Source organism: Choloepus didactylus, chromosome 8 (assembly GCF_015220235.1).
Source record: "Choloepus didactylus isolate mChoDid1 chromosome 8, mChoDid1.pri, whole genome shotgun sequence".
NCBI lineage: Eukaryota > Metazoa > Chordata > Mammalia > Pilosa > Megalonychidae > Choloepus > Choloepus didactylus.
Window position 1 is genome coordinate 129,561,192 of NC_051314.1, and position 12,937 is coordinate 129,574,128.

At 37.4% G+C, this 12,937-nt stretch overlaps 1 protein-coding gene across 1 annotated transcript in view; it reads left to right on the plus strand.

The window, feature by feature from the left end:
• The window catches only part of LOC119542125 (maestro heat-like repeat-containing protein family member 1), a 58,656-nt gene that overhangs the window by 37,453 nt on the left and 8,266 nt on the right, over nucleotides 1-12,937 (plus strand). The window lies entirely within an intron of this gene.

Genomic DNA, 12,937 nt, shown 5'->3' on the forward strand with positions numbered 1-12,937 from the left:
CTCCTAGTTATTCCAATACACTAAAATCTAAAAAGGAAGATCTATAGAATGTCCTCTCGACTCCATTTGAAATCTCTCAGCCACTGAAACTTGATTTTGTTTCATTTTGCTTCCTCCTTTTGGTCAAGATGTCTTTCCCAATCCCTTGGTGCCAGGTCCAGGCTCATTCCTGGAAGTCATATACTGTGTTGCCAAGGAGATTTACACCCCTGGGAGTCATGTCCCACATAGTGGGGAGGGCAGTGAGTTTACCTGCAGAGTTGGCCTAGAGAGAAACAAAAGAGGTTCTCTGTGGGTGACTCTTAGGCACAATTATAAGTAGGCTTAGCCTCTCCTTTGCAGTAACAAGCTTCATAAGGGTGAGCCCCTAGATTGAGGGCTCAGCCTTCTAAATTAGTAGTTCCCAATGCTTGTGAGAATATCAGGAATTCCACAGATGGGGAAGTTTAATATTTCCACATTTTTCCCCAGTCCATCAAGGGGGCTTTGCAAATACATTTTTATTCTCTGCCCAAATTATTCTGGGATGTATCGGAGCTTCATGCTAACCTGTACAAACCAACCAGATCTCACTCCCTATTCAAAGTTCCATGTAATTATGATGTTTGAATAAACTGACCAGACAAGTTAAATTATATAGTGTGATACAGAAAATATAGATTTTGCACCAAATAAACATCTCTTCCTTTAGTCTCATACTGAAGTTGAAGTTTTAAAACACCGTTCCTCGTATAATCATATAGTTATGCATTCACCACCACAATCTATATGAGGACATTTCCATTTCTTCTGCAAAGAAAGAGAAAGAGGAGAAAATAGAAAAAAGAAAAAGAAAAAAAATGACAACAAAAAAAAAAAGAAAAAGAAAATACAATGAAGAGGTCAGACAACACCACCAATGCCAAGAATCCCATACCCCACCCTTATGTTCCCCTCTTACAGACATTTAGCTTTGGTATATTGCCTTTGTTACAATTAATGGAAGCATATTACAATGTTACTGTTAACGATAGACTCTAGTTTGCATTGATTATATTTTCCCCAGTACCATCCCATTTTCAGCACCTTGCAAAATTGACATTCATTTGTTCTCCCTCATGTAAAAACATTCTTACATTTGTACATGTAATCACAATCATTGACCACTTTAGGTTTCACTAAATTATACAGTCCCAGTCTTTATCTTCTGTCTTTCCTTCTGGTATCATACATAACCCTAACCTTCCTCTTTCAGTCATACTCACAGTCATCTTTGTTCAGTATACTTACAATATTGTGCTACCATCACACAGTACTGTGCTATCCATTTCTGGATCTATACAATCAGTCTTCTTGAACATTCTAACTCCTTCAGCATCAAATGCCTGATCTCTACCCTCTATCTCCTGGTATCTTCATTTCTACACTCTTCTCCAACCCCCTCTCTCCTGTCTTTTCCCAAATGTCTGTAGCACTCCCTTTAGTATTTCTTGTAGAGGAGGTCTCCTGTTCATGAACTCTCTCGGTGTCTGTTAATCTGTAAATATTTTAAACTCTCCCTCATTTTTGAAGGACTGTTTTGCCATATTTGTTTATTTGTACATATTTTAAACCCTGTCTCATTCTTGAAGGACAATTTTGCTGAATATAAGATTCTTGCTTGGCAGTTTTTCTCTTTCAGTATCTTGAATATGTCATACCACTGCCTTCTCACTTCCATGCTTTCTGCTGAAAGATCCGCACTTAACCTTCTCGAGCTTCCCTTGTATGTTATGGATTGCTTTTCTCTTGCTGCTTTCAGAATTCTCTCTTTGTCTTTGACATTTGAAAATCTGATTAGTAAGTGTCTTGGAGTAGGTCTATTTGGATCAGTTCTGTTTGGGGCTACATTGAGTTTCTTGGACCTGTAATTTTATGTCTTTCATAAGAGTTGGGAAATTTTCATTGATTGTTTCCTCTTATTCTTTATGTCCCTTTACCCTTCTCTTCTCCTTCTAGGACACCTATAACATGTATATTTGTGCGCTTCATGTTGTCATTCATTTCCTTGATGCCCTGCTCATATTTTTCCATTCTTTTCCCTATCTGTTCTTTTGTGTGTAAGATTTCATATGTCCTGTCTTCTAGTTCACTGATCCTTTCTTCTGCCTCCCCAAATCTGCTTTTGTATGTCTCCATTGTGTTTTTCATCTCTTTTATTGTCTTTCATTCTCATAAGTTCTGCCATTTGTTTTTTCAAGTTTACAAAGTCTTCATTATGGTCACCCAGTGTCTTCTTTTTATCCTTCATCTCTTTTGTCACATTTTCTTTTGGCTCATTGATTTGATTTAGAAGATTTGTCTGAACATCTTTAATTAGTTGTTCATACTCCTAAATCTCATTTGAGGTGTTAGTTTGTTCCTTTGACTGGGCCATATCTTCCTGTTTCTTGGTGTGGCTCATGATTTTTTGCTGTCTAGGATCTGACTTTCTTGATTAGTTTATTCTGGAGGTTGTTTTCTTTTCTTTTTTTTTAATAATCAATTTAATTTTGAAATAAGTTCAATCTTACAGGAGCAGTTGCAAAAACAGTACAAACCCCATACATAGATCTCCATCATACCCTGACCTCCCTCCCCCTCCCCCAATCCATCACCTTTAAGATCCTGTCACACCACCGTCTCTTTCTTTCCCTCCCTCTCTCCCTCCCTTCCTCCCTCCCTAACACCCATCATCTATTGCTCTGTCCTCTGAACATGTGAGAGCAAGCTGCACATATCTTTGAACAAACAATATAATTCACATATACCTTTCCCAAGGACAAGAACATTATTTTATGCAATGTCATTAAGTGCAGCTAAGAAGTTCAAGAAATTCAACATTGATATAAAGCTTACATTATATATTTCCTTTTTTTTTTTTTTCTTGTGTCCCATCTGTGTCCCTTTGAGCCTCCTCTCCTTCGACCTCAGATCCCATCCAGGATCATCCTTGGCATTTAATTGTCATCTATTTAGACTGTCTTTTTTTTTTTTTCAATTGTGGAAAGATATATATAGCCTAAATCTTCCTATTCCACCCCTCCCTAGCATTCCATTAGTGGGATTAATCACATTTAGAATGTTGCAATGCTATCACCTTCCCACCATCCCTTTCTATAAGTTTCCCTTCACCCCAAACAAAAACCCTACTCTCATTTCTTAACTCCCCATTTCCCCTTCCCCCACTTCTTGGAACCTCTACTCTTCATCTATTTGGTCATATTCTCTGATACTTTCTTTGTGTTTACCATGGGGCTTAAATTTAACATCTTAAATCTATAACAATCTTGTTTTTCTTTGATACCAACTTAACTTCAATAGGACATGTAAACTGTGTCCCTATACTCCTCCATTTCCCCACCTTTATGTAGTTCTTGTCAAAAATTACATATTTTGCATTGAGTCCAAAACCACCGATTTATCATTACAGTTTATGTATTTTAGATCCTGTAGGAAGTAAATAGTGGAGTTATAAATCAACAATACAGTAGTATTGGTCTTTATATTTACCATGTGATCTTTACTGGAAATCTTTATTTCTTCATGTGGTTTCAGTCAATTGTTTAGTGTCCCTTCTTTCAGCCTGCTTAGGACTGATCTACAAGTGATGAAGTTCCTCAGCTTTTGATTATTCGGGAATGTTTTCATCTCCCCCTCATTTTTATCCTTCAGGTGTTTGTGAATTCTCCAAGTCTCTGATGGTTATTGACTTCTATTTGTATTCCATTGTGGTCAGAGAATGTGCTTTGAACAAATTCATTTTTTTTTATTTTTTATTTTATTGAGGCTTGTTTTTATGTCCCCACATACAGTCCATTCTGGAGAAAGATCCGTGATCCCTAGTGAAGAACATGTGTCCCAGTGACCTGGGATGTAATATTCTATATATGTCTGTTGAAATTCTCTATATCTCTCTCTCATTTCTTTGTTTCTCTGTCAGTAGGGCTCCCTTTAGTATCTGAAGTAGGGCAGGTCTTTTATTAGCAAAATCTCTCAGCATTTGTTTGTCTGTGAAAAATTTAAGCTCTCCCTCAAATTTGAAGGAGAGTTTTGCAGGATAAAGTATTCTTGGTTGGAAATTTTTCTCTCTCAGAGTTTTAAATATGTCATGCCACTGCCTTCTCGCCTCCATGGTGGCCACTGAGTAGTCACTACTTAGTCTTATGTTGTTTCCTTTGCATGTGGTGAATTGCTTTTCTCTTGCTGCTTTCAGAACTTGCTCCTTGTCTTCAGTATTTGACAGTCTGATCAGAATATGTCTTGGAGTGGGTTTATTTGGATTTATTCTATTTGGAGTTCGCTGGGCATTTATGCTTTGTGTATTTATATTGTGTAGAAGGTTTGGGAAGTTTTCCCCAACAATTTCTTTGAATACTCTTTCTAGACCTTTACCCTTTTCTTCCCCTTCTGGGACACCAATGAGTCTTAAATTTGGACGTTTTATTTTATCTATCATATCCCTAAGATCCATTTCAATTTTTTCAATTTTTTCCCCATTCTTTCTTTTGTTCTTTCATTTTCTGTTCTGTGCTCCTCGAGGAGACTAAGTTGTTGTTCAACTTCCTCTAATCTTGTATTATGAGTATCCAGAGTCTTTTTAATTTGGCCTACAGTTTCTTTAATTTCCATAAGATCTTCTATTTTTTTATTTACTCTTGCAATATCTTCTTTATGCTCTTCTAGGGTCTTCTTTATGTCTTTTATATTCTGTGCCATGCTCTTCTTCAAGTCCTTTATATCCCGTGCCATGCTCTCATTGCCCGTCTGTAGTTCTTTGATTAATTGAGCCAAGTACTGTGTGTCTACTGATCTTTTGATTTGAATGTTTGGGTTCAGGTTCTCCATGTCATCTGGTTTTATTATATGCTTTAAGATTTTCTGTTTTTTTTGGCCTCTTGGCATTTGCTTTACTTGTTCTTTAATTTGTTAGAATTGCAGCTTGGTGACATACACTTTCTATAACTAACCAGCAGATGGCGTCCGTGAGTCACTTATTCCCCTCAAGTCAGTTCTCCCCAACTTTGTGGTGTGTGGGGATCTGATTCTTGTGGGATCCAATTGGTGCACTTAATTTGGGTGTGTTGTCGGTGCTGTCTGCCCTCAATGAGGGGCGTGTGCCTGAGTGGTTAGGGAGGAAGGGCAGGTTTAATAATCAAACCTCTCAGGTGTTCCCGGAGATTTAAGGCTGTTCTCTGCCGCTGACCCAAAAGTCCTTGGTATTGGCGTAGGTTCCCTGGGATTTCCGAGCTGTTCCTCCCTCCCTGCTGTGCTTTTCCAGGACCTCTGCTGAGGTGGGGAGGGCCGTGCCACGTCACAAGTGAGCGCCGGCCTCCAGGGAAGCCCTGCGCCGCCAGGCTGTGTAGGGGCGTTCCCAGCCTGCTTCAAAGATGGTTGAATGGAACACGTTAACTTCCCCCTTTCCGCACAGCTCCGCTCTCCCAGCTCCGGAACAATCAGCCATGGGTGTATTCAAGGCCACTGTCCATGGCCGATATTGTGTTGTGTGAGCGGTGCTGCGGGAAAGACTCCCTGTCAGGCTGGGTTTCTTGGTTCGGCTCTGTGCTGTGTGTTCGGCCGCGGGCAGGAGTAGCCCCGCCCGCTGGGGAGATGGCTGCAAGTCGTGCTTTTTTTTTTTTTCCTCTCCTTTTGGCTCCCCTTTGCTCCCCTGGACCCGAGACAATCAGCAGTGGGTGTGGGAAGGGGTATCCTCCACCCCAGACACTGAAGCGTTAGTCCAGATCACTCCTGTCTTATCTGCAGCTGTTCCCGGGCTTCTTTTTTTTTTTTAAAACGCCAACTCACCATTTCCTGGCACTGGAGTGTGGCTGAGGGACTCAGCCGACTCACTCACTCATTTCAGAATGCAGACTCTTGGTTTCACCAAACGCACGTTCCCTGTGGCTTTAGCAAACCTTGTCCAGCTGGTGCTACTCTGAAAGTGGTGTTCTGGGTCACTTTCTGGTTTTTTATCTGGTGTTTTCCACGGAGGTGATTTTTGCTCTGTCTCACCTAGCTGCCATCTTCTGCAGTCCCCCCGGTTGTTTTCTTTTGTGTAGGGTTTTCTTGTAGATTGTCTTTGAGCTCTATCTTTTCTTTATTTCTCTTGCTGGCCAGTTGTCAGATTGGCTCTGTTCCCCAAAACAGGGCAGGGTTTCCATACATGACATGTAGACCAGCTCCTGTGGTACTAAGAAAGGATCTGGAGCACCTTTTTAAAAGTGTTTTAATTCCCTTTTACCTTCTGGACTGTCCAGTAAATGGTGATGTTCAGTAACTTAATTGTACTCAGAAACCGCTTTGCCTCCGAGCACAGGCTGTGTCTACGCTACACAGGTGAGCTGAAACTACGGGATTCCTATGCCCTTACTTTGCTGGCCAAAATCTGGCTCAAAATGGGGCTCCACCTGTAGTTCTGTTTTTCTTTGGTTAATTAATACAGAAGACCCAACTGTTAAATCAGATCTCTAAAACAAACCTAGGCCTTGCTGGCCAGTGGAAAACAGAGCACCACTGGAAGTCAGCAGATTTGTATTACCACACATAGTGAACTTGCTGGGGTACCCAGTGCCTACCCACCATCCCTGTGGCAGGCCACAGTGGGCACCTGATTTTGGGGGGAAGACAGGGGGACAGAGCCAGTCTGACAACTGGCCAGGAAAAGAAACAAAGAAAAGATTGAGATTAAAGACAACCAACAAGAAAAACCTCAGCTGACCCAGTAGTCCACCCATCCCCAAGGCAAGGCAATGGCCACCAGCTGCTGCTACCCTCAAGGGTGGGAGAAGGGCTTTCAGACCCAGGGCTGGAAACACAGTCTCTGTCTACATTTTCTGTCTTTTTGTCTCTCACTGACCTGGGACTTGAGATGTCATCCCCTGTCCCCTGGGTCTTCAAACAATGTGGGAGTAGGTCTCACTGCTGTGGGAGATTTTATAGTTGGTGTCCATGGTGGAAGGGGTCCCATATGCTGATTCTGTGCCTTTCCCACAGTGAGATTGAGTGAAGGGGAGGGGAGAGGACTGACTGGTCCAGGATGGATGATTCCTGATATTTCTTCTTTTTCTTCAATTCAGCATTTGCAGTCTATATCCTCCTCCAGAGTTTCAAACAATTCAGAATTGTCCTTTTTTTTTTCATTGAATCTTTGGAGAGACATTTTCAGTAGCTGTGTACATCACCATGTTGATGGCCTCCTTGTCATTCACTATTAATCACGATTTTGTGTGTTATTCATCAATGCCCTTTGTTAGGTTGAGGAAGTTCCCTTCTATTTCTAGTTTATTGAGTGTTTTATCATGGACTTGTCAAATGCTTTTTCTGCATCTATTGAGATGATCATTTGATTTTGTGTTTTTATTCTTTTGATATTATGGTTGCATTAAATTTTCAGACATTAAGCAATCTTTGCATTCCTGGGATAAATCCCACTTGATCATGGTATATGATTCCTTTTTATATATTGCTAAATCCAGTTTGCTGGTATTTTCTTGAGGATTTTTGCATCCATATTCATGAGATATTGCTCTGTAGTTTTCTTTTCATGTAATGTCTTTGATATCAGGGTAATACTGGTCTTGTAAAATGAGTTGTGAAGTGTTCTCTCCTTTTCTGTTTTTTGGAAGAGTTTGTGAATAATTTGTATTCATTTTTCTTTAAATGTTTGATAGAATTCAGCAGTGATGCCATCTGGGCCTGGGCTTTTCTCTGTGGGTTTTTTTTTTTTCCCCTGTTAATTACCAATTCAATCTCATCACTGGTTAGAGTTGATTCAGATTGTATATTCCTTCTCAGGTCAGTTTCGGAAGTTTGTGTGTTTCTAGGAATTTGTCCATTTCATCTGAGCTATCTAATTTGTTGGTAAGCAATTGTTCATGCTATTGTTTATAATACTTTTTATTTCTATAAGTTTCCATTGATTTGAGTCTTCTCTTTTTCTTGGTCAATGTAACTAAAGATTTGTCAATTTTGTTGATCTTTTCAAAGAACTGGTTTTTGGTTTCATTGATTTTCTCTATTGTTTTTATATTCTCTTTTCATTGATTCCATTCTAATCTCTATCTCCTTCCTTCAGCTTGATTTTTAGTTTAGTTTTCTCTTCTTTTTCCAGTGTCTTAAGGTGGGACATTAGGTTATTGATTTGAGATTTTTCTACTTTCTTTACGATAGGCCTTTATAGCTATAAATTTATCTGTAAGCACTGCTTTAACTGCATCCCATAAGTTTTTATATGTTGTGTCTTGATTTTTATGCATCTCAAAGTATTTTATGATCCCCAGTTTGATTTCATCTTCGGCCCATTGTTTATTTAGGAGTGTGCTGTTTAATTTCCACATATTTTTGAATTTCCCAATTTTTATTTTTTTTGCTATTGCTTTCTAATTTCATTCTGTTGTGGTTGGGGAATATACTTTAGGTTATTTCTATCCTTTTAAATGTATTGAGGTTTGTTTTATGACCTAGTTTGTGGTCTATCCTGGAGAATGTTCTTTGTGTACCTGAGAAGAAGAATATATATTCTATTGTTTGGTGGAATGTTCTATAGGTAACTTTAGGTCCAGTCGATTTACAACATTGTTCAAATCTTCTGTTTCCTTGTGATCTTCTGTCTAGTTGTTCTATCCATTATTTGAAAGTGGGGTATTGAAGTCTACAACATTATTGTTTAGTTGTCTAGTTGTCCCTTCATTATGTCAGTTTTTGCTTCATGTATTTTGGTGCTCAGTTATAGGGACACATGTTTATAATTGTTGTATCTTCCTGACAGATTGACCTTTTCATCGTTACAAAATATCTCTCTCCATCTCTATTATCATTTTTTGTTTTACAGGTATTTTATCTGATATCATTGTACCTATTGCAGTTTTATTATGGTTGCTGTTTCTGTGATGTATCTTTTTCCATGTTATTTTCAATTTATTTGCGTCTTTGAATCTAAGGTATGTCTCCTGTAGACAGCAGAATTGGATCATGTGTTTTTTTAATCTGGCCTGATAATCTCTGCCTTTTAAAAAAAGTTGTGGTTACATATATATAACATCAAATTTTTCATTTTAACCATTTTAAGTGTACAATTCAGTGGCATTAATTACATTTACAATGTTATGCTACCATCACCACCATCCATTACCAAAACCTTTCCATAACACAGAAACTGTACCCATTAAGCAATAACTCTCCATTCTCTCTACTCTCAGCCCCTAGTAACCTATCTATTTTCTGTCTCTATGAATTTGCTTATTCTAGATATTAATATATGTGAAAGCACACAATATTTGTCCTTTTGTGTCTGGCTTATTTCACTTAACATGATATCTTTAAGGTCCATCCATGTTGTGGCACGTATCAGAACTTCATTCCTTTTTATGGCTGAATAATACTCCATTGATGGATATACTGTATTTTGTCTGTCCATTTATCTGTTGATGGGACACTTGGGTTGTTTCCACCTTTTGGCTTTTGTGACTGATACTGCTATGGATATTGTTGTACAAGTATCTGTTTGAATCCCTGCTTTAAATTCTTTAGGGTACATATACTTAGGAGTGTTAATTCTATGTTTAATTTTTTGAGGAACTGCCAAACTGTTTCCCACAGCAGCTGCACTATTTTACATTCCTACCCACAATGTACAAGGATCCCTATTTCTCTGCAACCTTGCCAACATTTGTTATTTTCCTTTATTTAAAAAATAACAGCTATCCTAGGGTGTAAGGTGGTATCTTATTGTGGGTTTTTTTTTTTTCTTTATTTAGAGAATACTTTAGTAGTTTCTGTAATCGAACCCATGTAGATAAGCCCTAATGTATTTAATACAGTGTATTACCTCCGTACAAATGGAAAAAAATGAGTTTAACGTTTCTAGACCAGTACGGCTGTTAATTTCTGTACAATGCCAACTGAACAAAATTAGAGAGACATCCTGCACATTATAGGGACATCCAGCACCTACCATTTAAAAAAAGTAAAAAACTAAAATCCCGGAAAACAGCAATTTCTGTTACTGTTATGGTACCTGGCACCATTTTTTATTAGCTTCTCAATCATCATCTGGAAAGAAAACATTCTGGAATAACGTTGTTAAAAACAGGTCTTATACAGCATGGTCACTACTACGTATCATAAAGCAGGTATGAGGTATTTTACATTCACAAAGGTATGATACAGTATTGTCCTACATCTGTAATACTAGAGGACACAATTAAAAAGACATTATTTGAGACTTGATTCTACTTTGCCAGCAGAGGGCCCAGAGGTTGGTTTGATGCAGCTTTGGTGAAGCAATGCACCTTCTTCGACAGGATTTTCTTTAATTGTCACACAGTTCTAAGGACATTGCTCTCCATGATCATTATGATTTTGATTGCATTTCTCTAGTGGCTAATGGAGTTGAATATCTTTTCGTGTGCTTACTGGCCCTTTTCATATCTTCTTAGAGAAATGTCTATTCAAGTCCTTTGTCCATTTTCTGATATGGTTGCTTGTCTTTTTCTTGGTGAGTTGTAGGAGTTCTTTATATCTTATGGACTATCTGCCTTTTGATTGGATTGTTTAATCCAGTCACATTTAATGTTATTTTCAATATAGTTTTATTTACATCCTCCATTTTACTTTTTGTTTACAATATGTCTCATGTCTTTTTGGTTCCTCTATTAATTCAGCTTTTTTCTGCTTTCTTTTGTATTAAATGAATATTTTCTAATGTAGCATTTAAATTTCTTTAGTGATTTGTTCACTATAACGTTTTGAGTTGTTTTTTTTCTTCGGTAGTTCCAATGGGATTTACTATATACCTCTTAACTTACCAAAATCAGCTTCGTATTTATACTAGCTTAATTCCAATGATAAATAACAGCATTGTGTCCCATATGACTCTATTCTTTCCTCCTTTTCTATAGTATTATTGTTATATATATATTACATCTCTTAATAACAAACCATCAATATATTGTCATAATTGTTACTTTACAATTAAAAGTAATTTCCTTAGTCTAATACAGCTCTGCTCCTAAGCACCACTTTATTTTGTAATTTGCAAATATATTACACATGTATTTCATTTCTATATATTATATATAGGCCCAACAATATATTACATGCATGTTATTATTTTTAATGCAGTTTTATTGAGAAATATTCATGGACCTTACAAACCATTTGAAGTATATAATCACTGGCTTACAGTATCATCACATACTTGTGTATACAACCCCATGATCAATTTTAGAACATTTTCTTTACTCCAGAAAAGAAATAAAAATATAAAAGAAAACCCAAATCCTCTGATACCCCTTATTGCCCCCTATTATTGACCCATAGTATTGGTGTAGTACATTTGTTACTGTATGAAAGAGTATTAAAATATTACTGTTAACTATAGTTTGCAATAGGTACATTTTCCCTATATATCCCTCTATTATTAACTCCTTGTAATAGTGTTGTACATTTGTTCTAGTTCATGAAAGAACTTTTTAATATTTATACAGTTAATCACTGATGTTGTCTACCACAAGATTCACTGTGTTATACCTTCCCATGTTTTAACCTCCAGCTTTCCTTCTGGTGACTTACATGACTCTAAATTTTCCCTTTCCACCACATTTAAACACCATTTAGCACTGTTAATTATTCTGACAATAATGTGCTACTGTCCCTCTGTCCATTTCCAAATGTTTAAGTTCAACCTAGTTAAACATTCTGCACATTTAAGCAACCATTCTCCATTCTTTGGCCTCATTCTATATCCTGGTGACCTATATTCTACATTTTATGTCTATGAGTTTACATATTATAATTAGTTCATATCAGTGAGATCATATAATATTTGTCCTTTTGTATCTGACTTAGTCCACTTAATATAATGTCCTCAAAGTTCATCCGTGTTGTTATGTGCTTCAGGACTTCATTCCTTCTTATTGCTGCATAATATTCCATCCTATGTATATACCACATTTTGTTGATCCATTCATCTCTTGATGGACACTTGGTTTTGTTTCCATCTTTTGGCAATTGTGAATAATGCCACTGTGAACATTGGTGTGCAAATGTCTGTTTGCATCCCTGCCTTCACATCTTCTGGATATATCCTGAGTGGTAGGATTGCCAGGTTATAAGGCAACCCTATACTTAGCTTCCTGAAGAAGCGCTAAACTTGTCCTCCAAAGCAGCTGTACTATTTCACATTCTCACCAGCAATGAATAAGTGTTCCAGTTTCTCCATATCCTCTCCAACACTTGTAGTTTCCTGTTTAATAGTGGCCATTCTGGTAGGCGTGAGATGATATCTCACTATGGTTTTGATTGCATTTCCCTAATAGCTCATGAAGCTGAGCATCTTTTCATGTGCTTTTTAGTCATCTGTATTTCTTCTTTGGAAAAATGTCTACTCATACCTTTTGCCTGTTTAAAAGATTTCCATTTCTGCAGAGTAGTCTGTTAGAATTTTGATTGGTTTTACATTGAATCTGTAGATCAATTTGGGTAGAGTTGACATCTTAACATTTAACCTTCCAATCCATGAACATGGAATGTCTTTCCATTTATTCAGGTCTTCTTTGATTTCTTTTGGCAATGTTTTGTAGTTTTCTGTGTATAAGTCATTTACATCCTTGGTTAAGTTTATTCCTAGATATTTGATTCTTCTAGTTACTATTGTAAATGTAATTTTTTTTCTTGATTGACTCCTCAGAAAGTTCATTACTAGTGTATAGAAATAACATCGATTTTTGCATGTTGATCTTGTATCCTGCCACTTTGCTGAATTCATTTGTTAGCTCAAGTAGCTTTGTTGTTGTTTTTTTCAGGATATTCTAAATATGGGATCATGTCACCTACAAATAGGGACATTTTTACTTCTTCCTTTCCAATTTGGATGCCTTTTATTTCTTTTTCTTGCCTAATTGCTCTAGCTAGAACTTCTAGCACAATGTTGAATAGCAGT